The sequence below is a fragment of the Plectropomus leopardus genome, chromosome 23 (assembly GCF_026936395.1).
Source record: "Plectropomus leopardus strain MGB_pleo_1.0 chromosome 23, ASM2693639v1, whole genome shotgun sequence".
NCBI classification, from domain to species: Eukaryota; Metazoa; Chordata; class Actinopteri; order Perciformes; family Serranidae; genus Plectropomus; species Plectropomus leopardus.
This window is the reverse complement of record NC_142198.1, coordinates 19,265,233-19,284,179: the sequence shown is the minus strand read 5'-3', so window position 1 is coordinate 19,284,179 and position 18,947 is coordinate 19,265,233. Positions and strand designations below refer to the sequence as shown.

General features: G+C 39.5%; 1 long non-coding RNA gene across 2 annotated transcripts in view; it reads left to right on the top strand.

Moving 5' to 3' along the window:
- LOC148185728 (uncharacterized) overlaps nt 1–18,947 on the top strand; it is a 151,745-nt gene that overhangs the window by 35,473 nt on the left and 97,325 nt on the right. The gene's annotated exons all lie outside the window — the stretch shown is intronic.

Here is an 18,947-nt window from a genome sequence, read left to right as displayed (position 1 = left end):
TTTAGTTAACCCTTTGTAACCTGAGCAAACTGGCTTAAAATAAGGCAATGAGCAAGTGAGCAAAGAAGTTATCAAAACATTAGATAGGAATTAGTAAAAGAAATCTTATAGCTGAAAAAAATCAAAAAGTAAATAAATTCCAGAAAAAACAACAACTTAAAAACCAAATTGTTATTTTCTAACATAATTATACATAATTCTGACAATTATAAATGTAGCTTTCTGGACATTCTTCCCTCGCTTTTTTCAAAATATTTTGTTATCTAATTTTATTTTTGTATATAATTTTCTACATTTCTTGGCAAGTTGCTGATGCTGATTGCCGAAACCAGTTGGCTCAGGATCCAAAGCTTCTAATACTTGTGAAAGGCGTCTGAATGCAACGCAAGAAAAGGGATGTCAATACAGTTTTCAAATGGTTAACAAGTCAAATTAACTCTCTCCATTTGGTTTCCCCCAGTGTTCAGCTATGTCTGCTTGTGATAGGCCAATGTTACAAATTTGAAGTTTCCCAAACAGCTATTTGAATCTGGTGTATGGAGCATGAAAATTTGTAATGTAATGTAACAACAAGATTCAGGGAGCCCTGACGGAGGTGAATGGATGGCTAGCTGTTGCTCTGAAAACAGGGCGCGCAAAGCTTCAAACTACTAGAGCCTGTTCGCTGATGCACGGAGCAGTTTAGGACAATCTACATTGGTAAAAACTGAATTTGATGTCCGCTGGTTTGCATCACATCCACTTAGGAAAATAACATGATGGAACACGTGTCATGAATTCACAAGATTTACATCAGCCGCACTCGCACTTCCACTAATAGCGATGTTTAATTGACATTAATTGATTGGGCTGAAATTTGGCATTTTTAAATGGTGGTGTGATGGGTTTGTCTCTAAAAGCATGAGTACACAATGAAAGCACAGGGGGAACGAAAATTAAACCTTACAGCTGTTATGTTCTTTGTCAAAACACTACTTTTCAGTGCTCACAGATCACAAAGGCGGCGTTTTAAGTACTGCCTTTATATTCAAAGTGAGAGAAGCAACACAAGCCAAAAGCATTGCTCCGCAGGGGATCTTAAGCAGGGATGGCAGCCATCAGATTCTTTGACGAGAATAGAACAGGTGTTGTTTAATTACTGCAGTTTAAGGTGGTGAGAGAGCAGAGTGTAAACATTATATAAATAATTCTTGATAGCAAAATGTTGAAAAGTGACAGCAGAATTCCTGCAGTCTGACGCTGTGAATCTGTGGTGTGCGTTTGTGTGTGCACTGACTTCTTTCACTCTCATCTGCAGCTTTTCTCCGTCCTTTATTTCCAGGTTCTGTAGAGCGGCTTGCAAAGTGATTCAATTCGTGTTAATGACCAAGACTTTTTTTTTTTTTTTAACTCTGAAAATATCTCCATTAGGTATAATTATAAGTGGATGAAGTTTCAATTTCCCAACTTCCAGCAAATATAATTAATCAAACTAATTTGTGACACATTTAATAAACTTGATATTGCCTTTGGTAATGAATTGCACTTGAGCAAAAAATTAATTACTCTTCCCTATTGTGGCGTGCAAATACGGAAATAATTTAATTAGATCTGGGGACCCATTGCCAAGCCTATTGTTGCATAAGTCTGCAGGTTTGGTATAGGAGTGCTGTATGTAATGCAAATTTGGCCAATATAATTAATATTTTATTGATATGCCAGAGAAACGGCTAGAGGAGCAGTTTGTGAGCAATACCTGGTATAATAAAATAAATAAGCTGCATATAACTTGGTGATAGTGTTATTTTCATGTGTGAAACAGGGTTTAAAGCCTTGGAGCGGGGATACTCAACTTGCTTTGCTTGGGGGCCACTTTCGCTAAATTTGAATCCACTTTTGCAAAATTGGCCAGGAGACAGTCACAGCAGCTTCATACATATCTCTAGGATTTTGGTACATTTCTAGAATTTTAGGACATTTCTCAGATTATAGCGCTGTTCTAAAATGTTAGGATATTTCTAGGATTTTAGGACATTTATGATGTTTCTAGGATTTTGGAACATTTCTAGTATTTTAGGACATTTTTTTCATTTCTTTTTTCTTAGCTATTCCAACCATATATCTAAGATCTTAACATTTAGATAATACTTTTTCCTAATTCAGCCATACACATATTTTTTATTATTTTTTAAAATTTTCTTGTAACTTTTATCCATTAAGATACTTTTGGTGATATTATTTATTATTTTTGGTAAGTTAATAATTTATTAGCTTACTTTTTCTTTAGCTATTCCAACCATATATCAAAGATCTTAACATTTTTTTAAATTTTAATTTTAATCCATTAGGCTACTTTTAGCTAAGTCAATCTTCGGAAGGATAGACACATCTTATTAACATCAATAACAAAATGTTTTGGCCAAAAAAAAATTGCTTTAGGTATTCTGATAAACTCAACTTTCCTGGTCAATATAGCACGCACGGAGAAATGTCTTCAATTGACTAGATTAACATTAACACTTATTGGACATTCGTAAAAAAGGTGGCTAATTTTCCTTGTAAAGAATCACAAACTTCCAACTACTACTTTTGCAACCATACCTCCTATTTTTATCCAACCCTATGCTGTATATTCATCAGTCACATGCCCTTATCATTTTTATAAAATTCATATTCAGAGCTTTCAGAGGCACGGTGTCTATGAAATCATAATGAATTGAATCTCCACAATGTGATATTCACATGCACGCATTAGCATATTTTACCTTAATGTGCAAAGTGTAGATACGCCAGCAGGAAGGTCTGTCATTCCTCATGTAGTAGACAAAATATTTGATATGTAGACTGCTGCCCCGCTGAATTTATGTAGAAATTATAGCCAGTGTGACCTGCTGAAACTTTTATTAACGTAAATATTGATAGAAACGGGGTATGGGGGGTATAAACTAAAAGTGCTTGACAATTTATAAATAATATTGGCTCTTGGACACCTTAGAAAGATGCTGGACTTTTTTTATATAGTCTGTATTTATGTATTTATTCTGCCACTGCAGTAATACACCTGCTTAAGAGGAGGGAAAAAAAGATATTTTCATTCAACTTCCATAATTTCATCAGGCATACTTTGCATAGCCATTTTGCCATAATGTGGCTTTTACTCTGACTTTGAAACACGATTTCTTTAATGCGTCCGTTTTGAAATGTCATTTGCTAAGAAATGCCGGCAGTTCTGTGTTCTTTATTTACTTCCACAAAAATTTGCTTCCTTGGGTTCGCTGATGAGATAAAAAAGCAAGTTTCATAATGGCATCTTGTTTTGAGACGACAAACACAAGCACAAACAAAAAGTACAGAACAGTGAGTTCCAGCAGAAGCTATATTGTCGCTGCGTGCTTTGATTTTAAGTTATCTGTATGGAATTCGACACAATTCATTAAAGGATAAGGAACAAGGATGCTATTTTCTTCCTATTTCCATATAAAAAAATGTTGAGAAGAAATTCACAAAAGAAAAGATTACAACTTCACGGAACAACAGATATCTGCCAGTGGATTTATTTCTTATGCTGCTGAACATTTTGCATGAAATGACTCACGATGCACACAGTCATCACCGGGGAGTCTGTGGTGACAGCAAAAGTCATGCATTTATGATCTGTCATCTATTTTACCCAACATACAGTTCTGTCACGTAGTGCACTTTTAGAGCATCAAGTTACGTTTCATCTATTCGACAGTGGGGAATTAATCTCACAGAAATCTTATTCTATGGACTAATACATAGGAGATTAGCAGAAGTGATGTGTGTGCTGAGCTGTGTGGGAGAGAGAGAGGCTGTGTGGTGCATACAGTATGTTTTGTGTGAGTGTGTGCTACCAGTAAAACCTCCCAAAGTCTCACAGCAGGGGTTGTATTATGCCTCACCAGCTCACTAGCACCCCCTACTGCTACGCCACTGCAGCCTGGTGACAGGCCGATTTCACAGCTCTTCAGGCTTCCATGTGGATGCACGTTTTGTGTGTGTGGTCCAGGTAGATAGGTGGGAGACCCTGTAGTGGTGCAGACATGCTTCAGTTCAAACCTTTACCTAGCTCTCCTTCTTTTTTTCAAACCATTTTTTTGCATTTCATCATCTAAATCAGTGATACCCCAAATCCTTTTCAAATTCACAATAAAAATAAAATTATTCACACTGGGAATTGGTTCATGCTTTTAGTATGCATAAGGTTCCAGAGTGCATGAAACAGCATCAAAATAGTGCTTGTTTATCAAAAAAGTGCCAGTGGAGGATCCCTCTCACCCCCTGATAGAGGTGCTGGCTAAACCCCCCAATGTCCTAAAATCCTAGAAACATGCTAAAATCCTGGAAATGTCATAAAAATGTCCTAAAATCCCTAAACACACAATAAAACCATACAAACATTCTCAAATCCTAAAAATGTCTCTAAAACCTAGAAACGTCCTAAAATCCATAAATGCCCTTAAGTCCTTGAAATGTCTTTAAAACTAAGAAATGTCCCAAAATCTTGGAAACATCTTGAAAACCTTGAAATGTCCTGAAATCTTAGACGTGCCCTAAAATCCTAAAATTGTCCCAAAATCCAAGAAACATCTTAAACCCTTGAAATGTCCTACAATCTTAGAAATGTGCTAAAATCCTAAAGACGTCCTTGTCCTTCAATCCTAGAAATGTCCATAAATCCTAGAAATCCCCTTAAATCTGAGAAAATCCTAGAAATGTCCTAGAATCCCGTGAACATGAATGTGGCTGCTCCGACTGGCCCCTGGCCTCATGTTATTTTGCAGAAGTGGCCCCTTAGCAAAGCCGTTTCAGTGTCCCTGATCTACATGTCTGTGTTGAAACACTGAATCGTAAATGTGAGCATGTTCTCACATGCACCCAGTAGTTGCTGACAAACACACTATTGCACATCATTGGGTGCATTTTAGCACATTGATCCAGTTGCTGAAGTCAATATTGTCCTGAGCTGTAAGTCACGTGAGTGCCAGTGTGCGTGTGTGTGTGTGTGTGTGTGTGTGTGTGTGTGTGTGCATGTGTGTGTGTGTTATGGCTAATGAGGGAGGGCCGGTGTGCTGCCCAGGGGGCCCTTCCTGGAGCGCTACTCCAACTCAGACAGCGGGATGATTAATGGAATGTAAATGTTGATGGATTATTGAACAGGGAAATGATAAAGTTGGCCCGTGCTCCCATAAAAACCAGGCAGGGCACTTGGATTCGATGTGTGAGCGTGTGTGTGTACGTGCGCCAGGGCGAAAGTGCATGAGGGTGTTTATGGGGGCAAACCTAATAGCCTGAGGTTTAAAAGCCACGACCCTTTAACCCGCTTTTAAATAGCTAAACGGGCGAGTGAAAGCAAAGCTGGTAAAAACCAAATACAGGGCGAAATCAATGGGATTCTTAAGTGGGTCATCAATATTCTGAGAAATAAAAATTACACTGATATGATGTAATTAAATCCTCAATTGGATAATCACGTTAAATTACAATGTTTGCTGTTTCTTTCTCCTCTCTGTTTTTGTTGTAATTTACTTATAGACTCATATCAAGTGTCAAAAACGGAGCGAGTGGAAAACCTCTGCTCTTTGTCTTATTCAATAGCTCCACATTAAGTCAGCTCAAGTAATTAATTTCCAGCAGAAGGGAGGCACTCATGGACTCAATACTAAATGAGGAAAAATTATATGCCGGATAATGCGCGGCCTTATGAATAGCTAGATGCCCCAGCTAATAAGGTGTATTTTTCTGGGGAAGAATAAACCCAGTCAAGATGAAAACATAGATCTCATATCAAACCATTTATGTTGTGGTTAATTAATTCCTCCTTTTGATGGCTTGTGTGTCAGGTTTGGGTTTCTGTGTGTATCTGTGTGTCTATCTGACAGCACAGTAACACACTGTTACAGCTCACTGGTGGATTTATTGACTGTGAGCTAAAGAAAAGAGAGAAAATAAAGTATGGAGAAACATAGACTGACCCACATGAAAATGTAATAGATGCACTGAATTGAATTACCATATATGAAGTACAAGTGTATATATAAAGTGAAAGCATGTATGTACAGACGTTGAACAATTTCACATATTGACAAGTGTCTACCTTATACAAATACGTACGTTTTTGTCTATGACACATTTATTGCAATATATGCTGCATATATGTTATTGTAGACATAACATCTGTTATGAACATATTTTTATCCCAAAGCCAAATCAAGTATTTGATGATATTATATATGTAAACATGGAAGACAGACATGTCGGGCAAAAAATTAATGAGAAAGTACACATATAATTATTGTATAATATATTTTTTCAGAAATATAGAAATAAAATGATAATAATTTTTAAAAAATAAATAAGAATATATATGTATATAGTATATATTGATATATTGCAAACGTATGTTTGATAATTCTATAGAAAAACTCGTTGTGTGTGTGTGTTGTAGACATATATGTTGTGTGCATATATGTATATCTATTCCAAAGCCCATCAATATATGTTGATTTTATATATATGTTAATTTGAAAGATGGACATGTACATCTTTTTAGATAATTAAATATATATAGTCTACATACATGGTTGAGACATGTAATGCCATATAAAAATTATTCTATAGATATTTTAATTTATGCACATATACAAAATGTACTATGGGTAATTCATTTTTGTCAAAATATGTTTATATATCCAGAGGATGTATATATGAGATAATAATGTAACATATACGGCTACATCACTCTTGATTGGACATTCATGCCACAGATTACATTTCCATATGGAGACAGTTGATGTTTAAATATGAGATCATAACATCAAGATTCAAAGCCATATTCAGTGCGTTTATGCCAAAGAAGAAAAGTTGAAATATACCACAAAAGAGGAAATAAACAGAGCACGATCCTATAACTTGACTTTGACTTTGAATCTCACGGCGCCGTATCTCGACATCTTATCTCCTCTTGGATGCTTTAAGTTCAGCTCGGCGGATTTGAATCAACAGACAAACTTCAGGGGAAGAAAGAGGATTAGTCGATTGTTGCCCTCAACTTGAGCTGAATACAAGAAGCCGTGGTTACGCCGGGCAGACAGTGTGCAGTTTTTACTCGACCTCCCCTATAGGAACACACACCTCATACCAAATGAAGCTCCTCTAAAGGCCACGTGTATAACTCCTCAGCGAAGAATGACCTTTTATTTTTTTTACTGCTGCGACGCCGAGTCACAGCCAGAGACTGAATACTGTAATAAGTTTCATGGCTCACAGTTATTTACACTAAACCAGAGTTCTGTCTTCTTTTGGAAAATGTTGCAATTTTGACACTTTAAAATATATATTTTTCCCAATGTTGCATTGTGAGCATATAGTGGGATAATGTTTAAGTTGGTTTTTTTATGTTTACAGAAACTTCTCAAATGTATCTTTGCTAGGACATAGACAGTGGTATTCAGATGATCGACTTAACCCTTTGAAACCTGGCAAATTGGCTTTATTTATTTATTTATTTATTTATTATTTTAAAAAACAAATGGGAAGAAAAAAAGGGGAGAAAGTTTAAAAAATAAAATAAAATACAAGGAAATTACCCCCCCAAAAAATATTACAAATCATAATTCTGTCCAATAAATTATATATATCTTAATATGATTATTAGAATATAGTTTTCTCAATTTTTTCCTATCACTTTTTCGAAAGTAATATTCTAAATCTACTAATTTCTTGCAGTTTGTGGGGCGTTTCTTGTCAAATTGCTCATTGCTTTTTTCCCCATGTTTTTGAAATAAGTCAAACTAATGTGCTCAGGATTCAAATAAGGGCTGATTGATATGGCTTTAAAATATTATCGTGATATTTTAAGGATTTATCACGATACAGGATATATTGCAATGTTTTTAAATGTCCTTTAAATGACCCTGCAACCAGCCAGCACCTGACTGTGAACAGTGAGGTTTGTTCATCGACTCAAAATAAAGACTTAAGATGTGTCTTAAATGTATTTTACATCCTACTGTTGGGCGCAAATAAATATACACAATTCTGTGTAGTATAGGCACAGATTGTCCAAGACATTGTCCACAAAAGGACGTCATACCTCCCCTGATAAAATAAGTTGCTCAGCATGCAGCGCCACCCTCAAAAGCGTCCCCCTGCCAGCTCGTGGCAGATGCTGCAGTCTCAGCCTGCCTGCCTGCGTGTTGACAGACTCTGGCTCTCCAGCTAACAAGCCAGTTGTGGAAAAAAAAAGTGCAGTTATGGCGTGAAGGTCCCCCAGTGCTGTGCCATTACCCAGCTCCCGGCAGGGTTGAGGGAGATCATCATTTTCACATAACAAACCGTAGATTATTATTTTGCAGACAGTTTCCTCAAGTGGAAAATTAGCTTCCGCCAACCGTGCGTCTTTCCGCCCACATTCACCGGCAACAATTTACCACGCAAAGAAAAACGGCGTAAATGAAACTAATCGCAGGAAAAGGGATCCCCACCTTCTGTTGGCAGAAGCCGTCAACCAGCTCAGGAAAGCGGCTGCTTTTAGCTGTGCCTCTGAGAGGAGGGGGAGCTCGAAAAGAGGCTGCAAATTGCTGTTCGAGGTACAATTTACCCGTTTTTATGATGGCATTCATTACAGGAATGTCTTTTGTTGGGCTCGGATTTAGCAGCTGCTGTTGCATATCATTATCTGTGTTCACCAAATACAGTCTCACCATCGCTGTCCACATGCAGAAAGTATCCTCATGAGGTGACGTGTGTCAAAGTGCTCAATCATCTCCTTAAAGACGTGCGAAATTAACCTTGAGCTCCCATTGAGAAGACGATGAGTGATCGATTGATTAGCCTCGGTCATTCATTAGACAAATCATTTCTTTTGACTAAATGATGGATGGTGTGACCGACGTGTCAGAGGTGTGTGGGATGTAAGAACAAAACATGACAGGTCAGGCCGTTAGCTGATACCTGAATGTCAAGAGACGGAGGCTCGTTGTGCCGTAAAAGACAAATGGGACGATAAGATCGATGATAACTGCTCAGAGAGCTCACTCAGTTAGGTCAGTTAGTTTCTTTTTTCTGTAGACATTTTTCCCTAGTTTTTAAAATATAAATTATGTTCTAAATCTACTCATTTCTTGCACTTTTACATCGTCATTGTCTTTTTTAAAATTATTTAAAAGAAATCAACCCAATTTTGGTCAGGGTTAAAAATCCAATGTCTTCCAAACCTCTCAAAGCATCTTTAAATACTTCCGAAAGGCATTTGGAAGTAGCACAAGAAAAGTGATGTAACTCCAGGTTTCAAAGGGTTTAACCAACAAAATCAACATCATCTCTACATCAAATCAAAGTTGTCATTAGACGTCCTGACATGAACCAAACCAAAATATAAAATACACCTCAATTTAAAATAAACTCTGGCAGGGAGGAAGGAAGAGATGGTCGTGACATAAATCAAAAGGCTGAACACTGATGTCTCTGTACAGAGAGAGCAGATTTCCAAGTTGTTCTTATCCTGAAATCTCTCCTGTTTGGCTCCATATCTTAGTTTATTGCACCACTCCACTCCGGGTATGATTTTTCCTTTCATTACTCACAATGAGTATATGATTACCTGACCTCTGTCCAATCCATAGATCTGTTTTTCGTCCTTTGTGCGGCTCACAACAAATTCAATTGTACATGGTGATTGCTTTCATTGATTCCTACATTCCCCCCTGTCCCACAAGTCTGACATGTACTCCACGTCACCTTCTTCCCTTTCGCACACCTTACCGCTCTCTAATAATGTGACCCTTTTTCTGCGAGGAACAAGGGGGTACCGAGGCGGCCTGTTGGGGTTTGACCAATTTAAGATATTCACAGTGACGGGGGGCTAACGTATCATTTAAATCTCTGGATGAGCCTCGTACTAATTAATTGAATCATAGCAATACACGGGTAGAGCCAGGGGCTACAGATGGAGCGAATTAGGCCTCGTGGAGAAGAATGGGAGAATCGCAGGAACATGGGTGGAGGAGGAGATGGGAGGTGGGGGACAACCTCATGGGGATTGTGGCTTAAGGCAACCTCTTTTCTAGGCAACAGATCTTCAGTGCATGTAATTAGACAGGGCGGGGTGGGGGTCCTGGCAGTATTTTTCATTTAATATATTGCTGATATGTCTTGCTGATGTGCGTAAGAGAAGGGGGGCAAATAGAAGCAACTAAAGATTTATTTAAGCGTGCAGATGGAATAAAATTCAGGACGGGCTAAGTCGGCACTACGGGACCTGGAGAACGTGGAATGTGTTAATGTGTCGGTGTGTGAGCGTAACTTAACTATATAACTTTATAACTCTGTTATAAAGATAGACACTGGCGACAGGAAACGTCATGCATGTGCTTTGTTTTTACTTGTTGTAGCTGACAACAGAAGTTTAAGGTTACTGCGCTGTTAATGCCAGCTCGCCGTTTTGTATCAAAGGTGCAATATGAGGTAAGATGGCAACACAGGCGGTAACAGTGTTGAATGAAGGTCTTTATAAAAGGATCATTGGCGTGACAGGTGTGACGTTTTGATGGCATGTTAAGTGCCGATAACACGGAGCTGCTTCGCTAGAAAAGCATAGCCAGAGAAACCATCGTTTCCTTATGGTGCAGTCCGTCAGGCGATCCTCTTTTGCTACTGAACAGTGTGCTTTCCCAGCGTTTTTTGGGTGCGTATATAAGTTAAAATAAAAGGCACATAGTCACACCGCTTGTTAGTTTCACTTTTGACTACGCACATGCAGTATGAGCACACACTCCGCAAGCGCTCCCAGCTGTTTTTCAAATGCGCTTCTATAGCGTTTTTGGAGCGGTCGCGCCTAGCTGAAGGCCTCCCGATGTCATCGGCTCCTTATGCTTGCACAGTGTGAGATTTAAGGGCCAGATTTGGTCCGTGGGCCAAAAGTTGTTCACGGCTGTGGCATGATCTCTGTGTAAAAAGGCTTCAGAGAGGGTGGAGGTGGCGGGGAATGACTGTGGCGTGGCCGAGCAGTTTTGATAAACGATGGGTTTGTCTTGGTGAGATTATTTCATTCTTCACTGCAAATTGGATAGCATGCAGATATTAGGATGAATGCTGCCGGGCCTCGAGCATAACGATGATGCCCAATGATGTATGTTTGCAAGTCGAACAGAGCAGGAGAGAGGAGGAAGAGGGAAACAAGGGTGCGGCTGAGAGATACTGTACCTCCCTATTGATGTGAAGCAGAGAGAGCAGAGAAAAATATAGGATTCTAACACCATGAAAGAAAGATGTGGAAACGTTCACGATAACAGAGTGAGCAAAGCACACACAGAACAGTGCACGCTCTCCACGCCGCGTTCCAGTTGGTATTCAGTTCATGAGGAAGAAACAGGAGGGAAGATGCCTCTCTTCCTGCTTCCTCTCTCTCTCTCGCTCTCCGGCTCTCCGTCATTGTGTCCGATGATAGATGGAAATCTCAGATTGCTGTAAATTGAACATTGCGTCCAGCAGACCATTCATAACGCCGTCCCCTTCCCCGCCGCTATCATCGACATCACACAGCGTAGCCTGCCGCTGACAGGCTCGGCTTTAATGGAATAGTTTGAAACGCTCAAGTGTTGACAATAGTGCACGGGTTAAGCCTCTGCCGGAGCACAGCCATGTTGCACAAGTTTGAGAGGCCGATAAAATTGTTTCCGTCATGCATTTAAAAATGAACATAAATTAAGTCTATATGTGTTTTGACCTTGATGGCTCGAGTGTTTATCGCTTATGACGAACTAAAAGCTGAATATCCCCACAAAGGATAAAAAAAAAAAAAAACCCTCTCCCATCTCAGCAGCTGCCTCCCTCTTTCTCTCCCCTCTCCCTCTCTTCTTTATCTTTCTCTGGGTGATGTCTCCAGTTCAAAGCACACACTGCACACGGACGGGGACTTAATCTGCCGAGCATGCTACAAAGGCGACCTTGAGGGGAGGTTTGATTGAGGTGTTCAAAACCCGGGTGAAAAAGAGGATTGATAGAATCAAGCAAGTGAGATTACTTCACATTCTGTACCACACCCACCCCGCTGACCTGGGGATAGTGTTGCAAATGAAGCGCCGGCGCGAGTTTGAGAGAGGGAGAGAGTGAATGAGAATGATGAGAGAGAGAAGAGAGTGAAGGTTGCAAGAGGAGAGAAGGAAGAGGAGGCGTTAGGGACAGGAGAGGTGCAAAAAAGAACTTCTCTTGGAGCTGCATGATCAAACTGCAGAATCATGCAGACGGTGAATATTGATGCTGGAGTTTGACTCTTTGTACTGAACAAGTTTCTGATTTGTTCTACTAATCCTTAAAAGGTCACTTTTTTACAACCATGTTTTTGTTTCCAATGGGAACAAAAGTGTTTTTTAGTTTGTCCAGTATTGACAGAGAGAAAGCAGCAGTGAAACATGCTTCTCAGAAGCTGTTTAAGCAAATAAGCACCATCAGTCCAACCAATAAAAGTATTTATTTTTGCCACTGATAGGCTCAGATGATTAAGGTGTTGGACAACATTATGGAAAGTTTCCCTACAGAGATACAACTTTTTAAAAAAACGATTAATATCCTTTTTGTTAAACCAGAAACAGCCACACATGTTCAAACTGTCCATTAAAAATGCTTATTTTGCTCACTGACTGGCTCATATTGTTATTAAAAGATTGTGACACTTTAAAAAAATAGTCTCTCTCTTAAGAAAATATTTTCATAAAGAGTAAGATTCTTTAAGTTTAACAATAATCGGCCTTGCATGTTTCATTTTACGTCCACTGAAAGTGTTCATTTTTGTCACTGACAGGCTCAAATTATTGTAAGTGTCTGACACCATTAAGGAAAGGATCCCTACAGAGATAGAACGTTTTGTTAAAGAGTAAGATCCTTTTTGTTTAACCAGAAACAGCCCCACGTTTGCACCGTCATTTTGTATCCACTAAAGTCCTTGTTTTTGCCACTGACAGGTGCAGTTTGTAATTACAGGTGTCTGACAACTTATGTTAGTGGCAAAAACTTTTAACACTTTTAATGGACATATATTATGGCACATATTTGCTTCAAGTTATTCTCTAAATTTAATGAATCGACCAATTGAAAAAAATGCATTTCCATTCATAAATTAGACACAAAAACATGGGAAAATAGGGTCCAGGTTTCAAAATACCAAAGTTCCCCTTTAAGCTTCAGCTGTATATGTGTGCTAAGGAAAAACTAAATAAATAACCTGCCAATGAATGTAAAATATTGTCGAAAAACATGTTAGAATTCATAGCAACTTGCGTATTTGTTTGTAGCTTCCTCTCCTCAAGAGGGCAAAATTGCTGGTGCCTATTGATTCCTCTTGTCTGGCTTTGGCGCTGTGCTAAGTGGAACACGGCTTATTTGATACATACTCCTTGTGTTGTTACATAAATGCTTCTTTGTGTGTATTTCCTCTTTTCATCTCCTCCCGCTCTTAAAAAAAAAAAAAAAAAAAAATGAGGAGGGAGTTGGGACGCTCTCCGCACACTACAGTCTGCATTCATCAGTTACGAGAGCCTCGCAATTATTCCCCCTCTTCAGTCAGAAAAGTCAACCTGCCAGTACCGGCACGCAGATGAATGACTGTTGTCTCCTCTGCCGGATTATTAGCCGGGAGATGTGTGCTCACCGACGTCTCAGACGCCTCTGTCTCCCCCCTCCTCTCTGCTCAATATGTTCCTCTTTGTGTTTCTCGTCAGGAAAACAAAATGCTGTCGGGAGGGAAGGGAAAAAGCCAGAGTGCAAAGCTTGATGAGAGGCTTGATGATGACAAGCGTGAGGGATCTGATATAGGTGCCCCCTAGAAAGCTTTATTGCTAGCTGCTGATAAGACGGAGGAAAGAAAAAAAAAAGTAGCTTGCCACTCTTCGCCCTGAGGTTGAGAAAGTAGAAAAGCTACCAAACACATGCCATTTATAATGTGCAGGCAAGTTTTATTAACCATTTAAAACCTGAGCAAACTGGCTTAATCTCTTTCAAAAACATGGGAAGAACACAATTAGCAAAAAGAATACATTATCCAAAAGTTAGCAAAAAATTTGGGAAAAGTACAAGAAAATTACATGAATATTAGTAGAAAAAGATAAAGAAAAAGGAAAACATTTTAAAAAATAAAATAAAAAACTTGTTTTTTGCAATTTGTGGAACATTTCTTACCAAGGCACTCAATGCTTTCTTTCCCATGTTTTTTTTTAACAGCTAAATATTTGTTTAAGGTTTGAATACTGTAAAAGCAGCACAAGAAAGGTAATGTCACTCCAGGTTTCAAAGGGTTAAAGGAAGTCATGCTTCAACGTATCAATCAGTGGCGTTATAAGGAAATACCTTCCTGTTATCTATCCACAGTGATCTGCCAATACCATCTCTCTGTTCATAATTAAATGGTTAGGTGTGCTTTACCTCGTCCAATTCCCATTAGCAGTCCTTTACTCTGTGTCCATGCTCTCTGGACCGTTAAGCGGTCAGCGAGGAGAAAGTCCAGGCCGGGGGCCCCATTAATTTTGGTTACCGTCTTGTCTTATGGGCCTCACAATGTCCGTGACCGGCAATAAAGGCCAGAGACCTATTATTTAAGAAGGGAAAGGTGAAAAGGGAAGCGAAGCAAATGGGAGCAGGGCTTAGCTCAGCTATATGGACACAGTCTCACATCACAGAGCTGCTGTCATCAGGGAGGAGGGGGAAAAAAAAGATATGTTTCAGCTCTCCAAGGGTGTATTAGAGGCCGTGAAGAAAGAGGAGGGGAAATAAGTGGATGATGGTGTATGTTCAAGGAATGAAGTTAATGTACACGACAGAGGAGTGAGATACTGGCATGATATTGGTCTTTATTCAAAAACGTTTTTAAACTTTTTCTAAATTTGTATTTGTTAGAGGTCTGCGTCAGATTCACGGTGTGTTTTAAACCACACTTGCTTGCACATGTGATCTTACAGTGCGTGAGTGTGTCTGCCCGTCTCGCTCTCTGTTTAGATAAAACTGACAATCATGTGGAAGAAGTACATAATTTAAAATACAGTTATACTATGCTATTTCCAAAATAATACAGAAAACAATCCAGAGAAACTATAAGTGCTTCAGCGATAGTTTTGGTCTGTCTATGAGGCTGACTGAGGTCTTAGCCAGTTTCACAGCTTCAGTGCGCGTCCTATTGCTTCTGCCTCCTGTCTGAACCTGGCTGTCTTACCCGGGTGCGCTCTTAGGTACTTAAATTTGGCATCAACTGATGTAACATGAATCTGTACTTGGTAGTACCAACATAATTCAACTGGTACTATTAAAAGTACAGCACTCGGTATCCAGTTTTAACAGCATGGGCTTGTTGATACTAATTAGCAAATGCTACCACCTGCAGGGCTGTGTGCAAACAGAAATAGTGGAAGAAGAAGAGGAACATTTGGGAGAATTTTTTAAGAATACCCACACAGAAGTCTACCCTCTTTAGGGTGAAGCACTGGACTCCAAACATAAAAAAAATGAAATTAAATAGTTCTGAAGTGATGTTGTCATTTTGAGCATCGGAAGTGGATCTAACATGTACAAAAAGGTGTTAAGACTAAAAGTACGAGTTAATCAACCACCGGTACCACAAACCACAAACTTTATGCATTACAGTAGCATAATCGTCAGGACTTAGGACAGAGACGGGGGCAGCAGTGCTCTTTAAGGTGTGTGTGAGTTTGAGAGAGACAGAGAGGGTGAGAGAAGGTGGAAGGTGGACTATTTCATGCAATATCTCCATAAGTTATTATTAAGGCAATCAGAATGCTGCTTTGTCACTTTTTGTCAGGCCAGTCTAAACAAGGGACTGCACAACGTTTCGACGGCCCAAAATTCTGAAGCCCTGTTAGTCGGAAAAATATCCTAATGGACTGACAGCCTGTTTCTCTCGGAAATCTTAGTGAAACCTGCGTAAGTGAGTTTAAAGAAGAGTTTCTATATAAGAATGGTTGGTGAATGAAGCCTAATGTAAAGAAACAAGAATGAATCTTATAATCCGTCTCCTGCATGGCTTTTCAATTTAAGGAATTAAGTTGCTGAAATGAGACACTTTGTTGTCTGTTCAGGGCAACATTGTCATGAGGAATTTGCACGACTGTATACGAATCCGCGAGCAACTTCTATCTCGAAGGCGGCAGCCGGTGGCAGCAACCTTAAAGATGATTTCAAGATGTTGTGCCCGATGTGCTTCACGCCATCCGTCACGCTCCAATCTTAGCTCCTGTTTCTCCATCCGGCTGCAAGGCACTGTATCTCTTCATTCCTTTTATCCGCTACTCAGGAGATGAATCACAGCAACAATCATTCCACATGCGCCCAAATGACACCGAAACAGAAAACTGACAGACACACTGACTTGAACATAGATTCTCCTTCTCCTGCTGCAGCATAGCTCTTCCTCCTCTCCCTCCTCCTCCTCTGCCTCCTTCCTTGGAAACGTGCAGCAATTCCAAATCTGATTGTCACATCAGTTTCTGCCGGTCAAGGGAAAAAAATAGGGAAGAAAGGCAATGAAAATGATGATTTCTTCTCTCCTCAAGTCGGGGCCTGTCGTATGCAATCTACTTCGACATTCCACCTCATCAGCTTCTCTATTTAACAATTTTGTGCACAGAGGACGTTAAAAAAAAGGCTGCAGACTGGTGAGAATATGGTGGCAAGTACCTATTCAAACACTGAATATTAATGGCGCAGAGACCGAGGCCTAGGTGCACACAAAATCATTATCCCCCGCACTTAAAAAGCACATAGCTATTAATTGTCACCCAATTTTCATATTTTGCCAATCTGTTTGTTGCCACCCGACTCATTCCTCACACTAAATGCTTGTGACATATCGCCCACAGCTGTGGGGAAAAAAAAGAGGGGGGGTTGTAAAGATATGCAGATATGTATGCGGGGACCTTGTCTGCAAGGATCACAAAGGCAGAGCGAATGGAAATGCACAAAAAGGCGAAGGCATGACTCATCTGATGGCTGCAGACACACAGAACGTCTCACTTTTTAATCTGAGGATCATATTTGATTGCGTCTCCAATGTCTTGGGGGACTTTAAATAGACATGTTCGGCAGCGGGTCAGTGATCAGAGGACGAGCCCCGCTATGAGATCTGGCGTTGTGACTACTGGCTTGTCAGAGAGAAACAGGTCAGGCTCGGGAGACACAGACATGCAAAACCAATGTCGCTTTGTCAGAGATGAGAGCATGAAAAGTGAAATTATTGCAGAAGCGAGCAGCTAGGCAGTGATTTTGAACCATGATATGCATGGCTTTATACAGTGGCCCCGGGGGTCAAAACACAACGTTTCAGAAAACATGACGACACTTCACAAAACAACCACATTTCGGAAGACAGAACAACATTTCAGAAAACACACATATATATCACAACACCAGACATTTCACGAAACACCACGACATCTAATATATAAAAATTTTGTGTTTTGTGAAATGTGGTTGTGGTTTGTGAAATGTCGTTTTGTTAAATGTTGTGTCTGGTTAAAATGTTGCTTTTTGTGAAACGTGGTTTTGTTTTGTTAAATGCGTTTTGTTGAATGTTGTGTTTTGTTAAATGTCGTGTTTGTGGGCATGTTGTGTTTTCTGAAATTTTGTGTTTTGACCCTTTGACTGTAGATTTAAGTCAAATTTGTATCAACTGACCAGTCCAATTTCCGATATCTTTAAATGCTATGAAGTCTACATGTACCTTGTGCTCATAGTATCATAAATTTTACCTTTTAAATTCTCCCTTGTAACCATCTCCCCTGTTTTTCCTCTGCTGTGCTGTCTGGGAGAGCAGACACCCTGAAAATCAATTATTCAATATCAGTGATAAAACACAGAACATTTGATGCCCGCATACAACGCTTTTGAAAAAAAAGTGTGATTACGTCCGTAAATAAAAATAGATTTTCTCTGAAATCCATGCTTCTGGCCTCCATCCACAAACAAAATCTAAAATGAGAATGGTGTGTGGTGCTTCTGTGTTTATGGATCTAATGCCGAGAGGGGGGTAGATGATTCAGAAATGGACCACTGAGTAGGCTTCTGCCTCATTTTAAGACAGAGTGTGTTGGTATCCTGGTTCATTAGGATGAATGAGCAATGCGCAGTTGCACCGCGGGTGAAAGGCCTCTCGTTAGTGATTGAGATCGAGGTGCTGCTGAGGCGGTGGGCGTCAACCAGAACCAGGCGGATGATACAGTGTGCACAACATCCGAAACAAAGGCTGGGAGACGAGATGAGATGAGAAATAATATTGAATAAATGCAGAAAATATCCTCAGTTCCTGTTTATGGAAACTGCAGAAGGATATCTATAAGTAAAAGCTTTTTTAAAAAAAATCACATATCGTGTTCCAGTCATTTGTTTCATCTTAACTTTAATAAGTGGTAAAAAAAAAATAAAAATCTTCTCAGTTATATACATTGCTAAAACAAAGCCACTTTGTTCACACCTGTGAAGTGTCAAATTACACAGAGCAGATCTCCACAATGTCACAGCCCAATATTCACCTTGTTCCTAATGAGCACTTGTAGACATTGTTGCTGTCATTTCTGGAATGCAAATTACCTGCTTTCAGGCTCAGAGGTGCGCAATTCAGCTCTAACTGTCATCTTGAAAGGCAGGACAGAATGTACATTCTCCTGCTCGAGTTTAGTCATTTGGGTTCACAGCAATTTATTTGTGTTTGACAGTGAGACTTTTGCTGGTAGCAAAAAAAAGTTTGCAGCCCTTTGTCAGCTTTATGCAAACCTCCAAATTTCTTAAATCTATGTCAGGTACATGAGGTGGTATCAAGTTTTTTTAAAAAAAAATCATCAAGTTGAAATTGTAAATGTAGGATTTTCAGAAAGTCCTCCAACTCATACAACCAAATTTGTTGTTTGGTCTCACCCGGAAATGCGACCGACAGGAGCCGTTCCTAAATA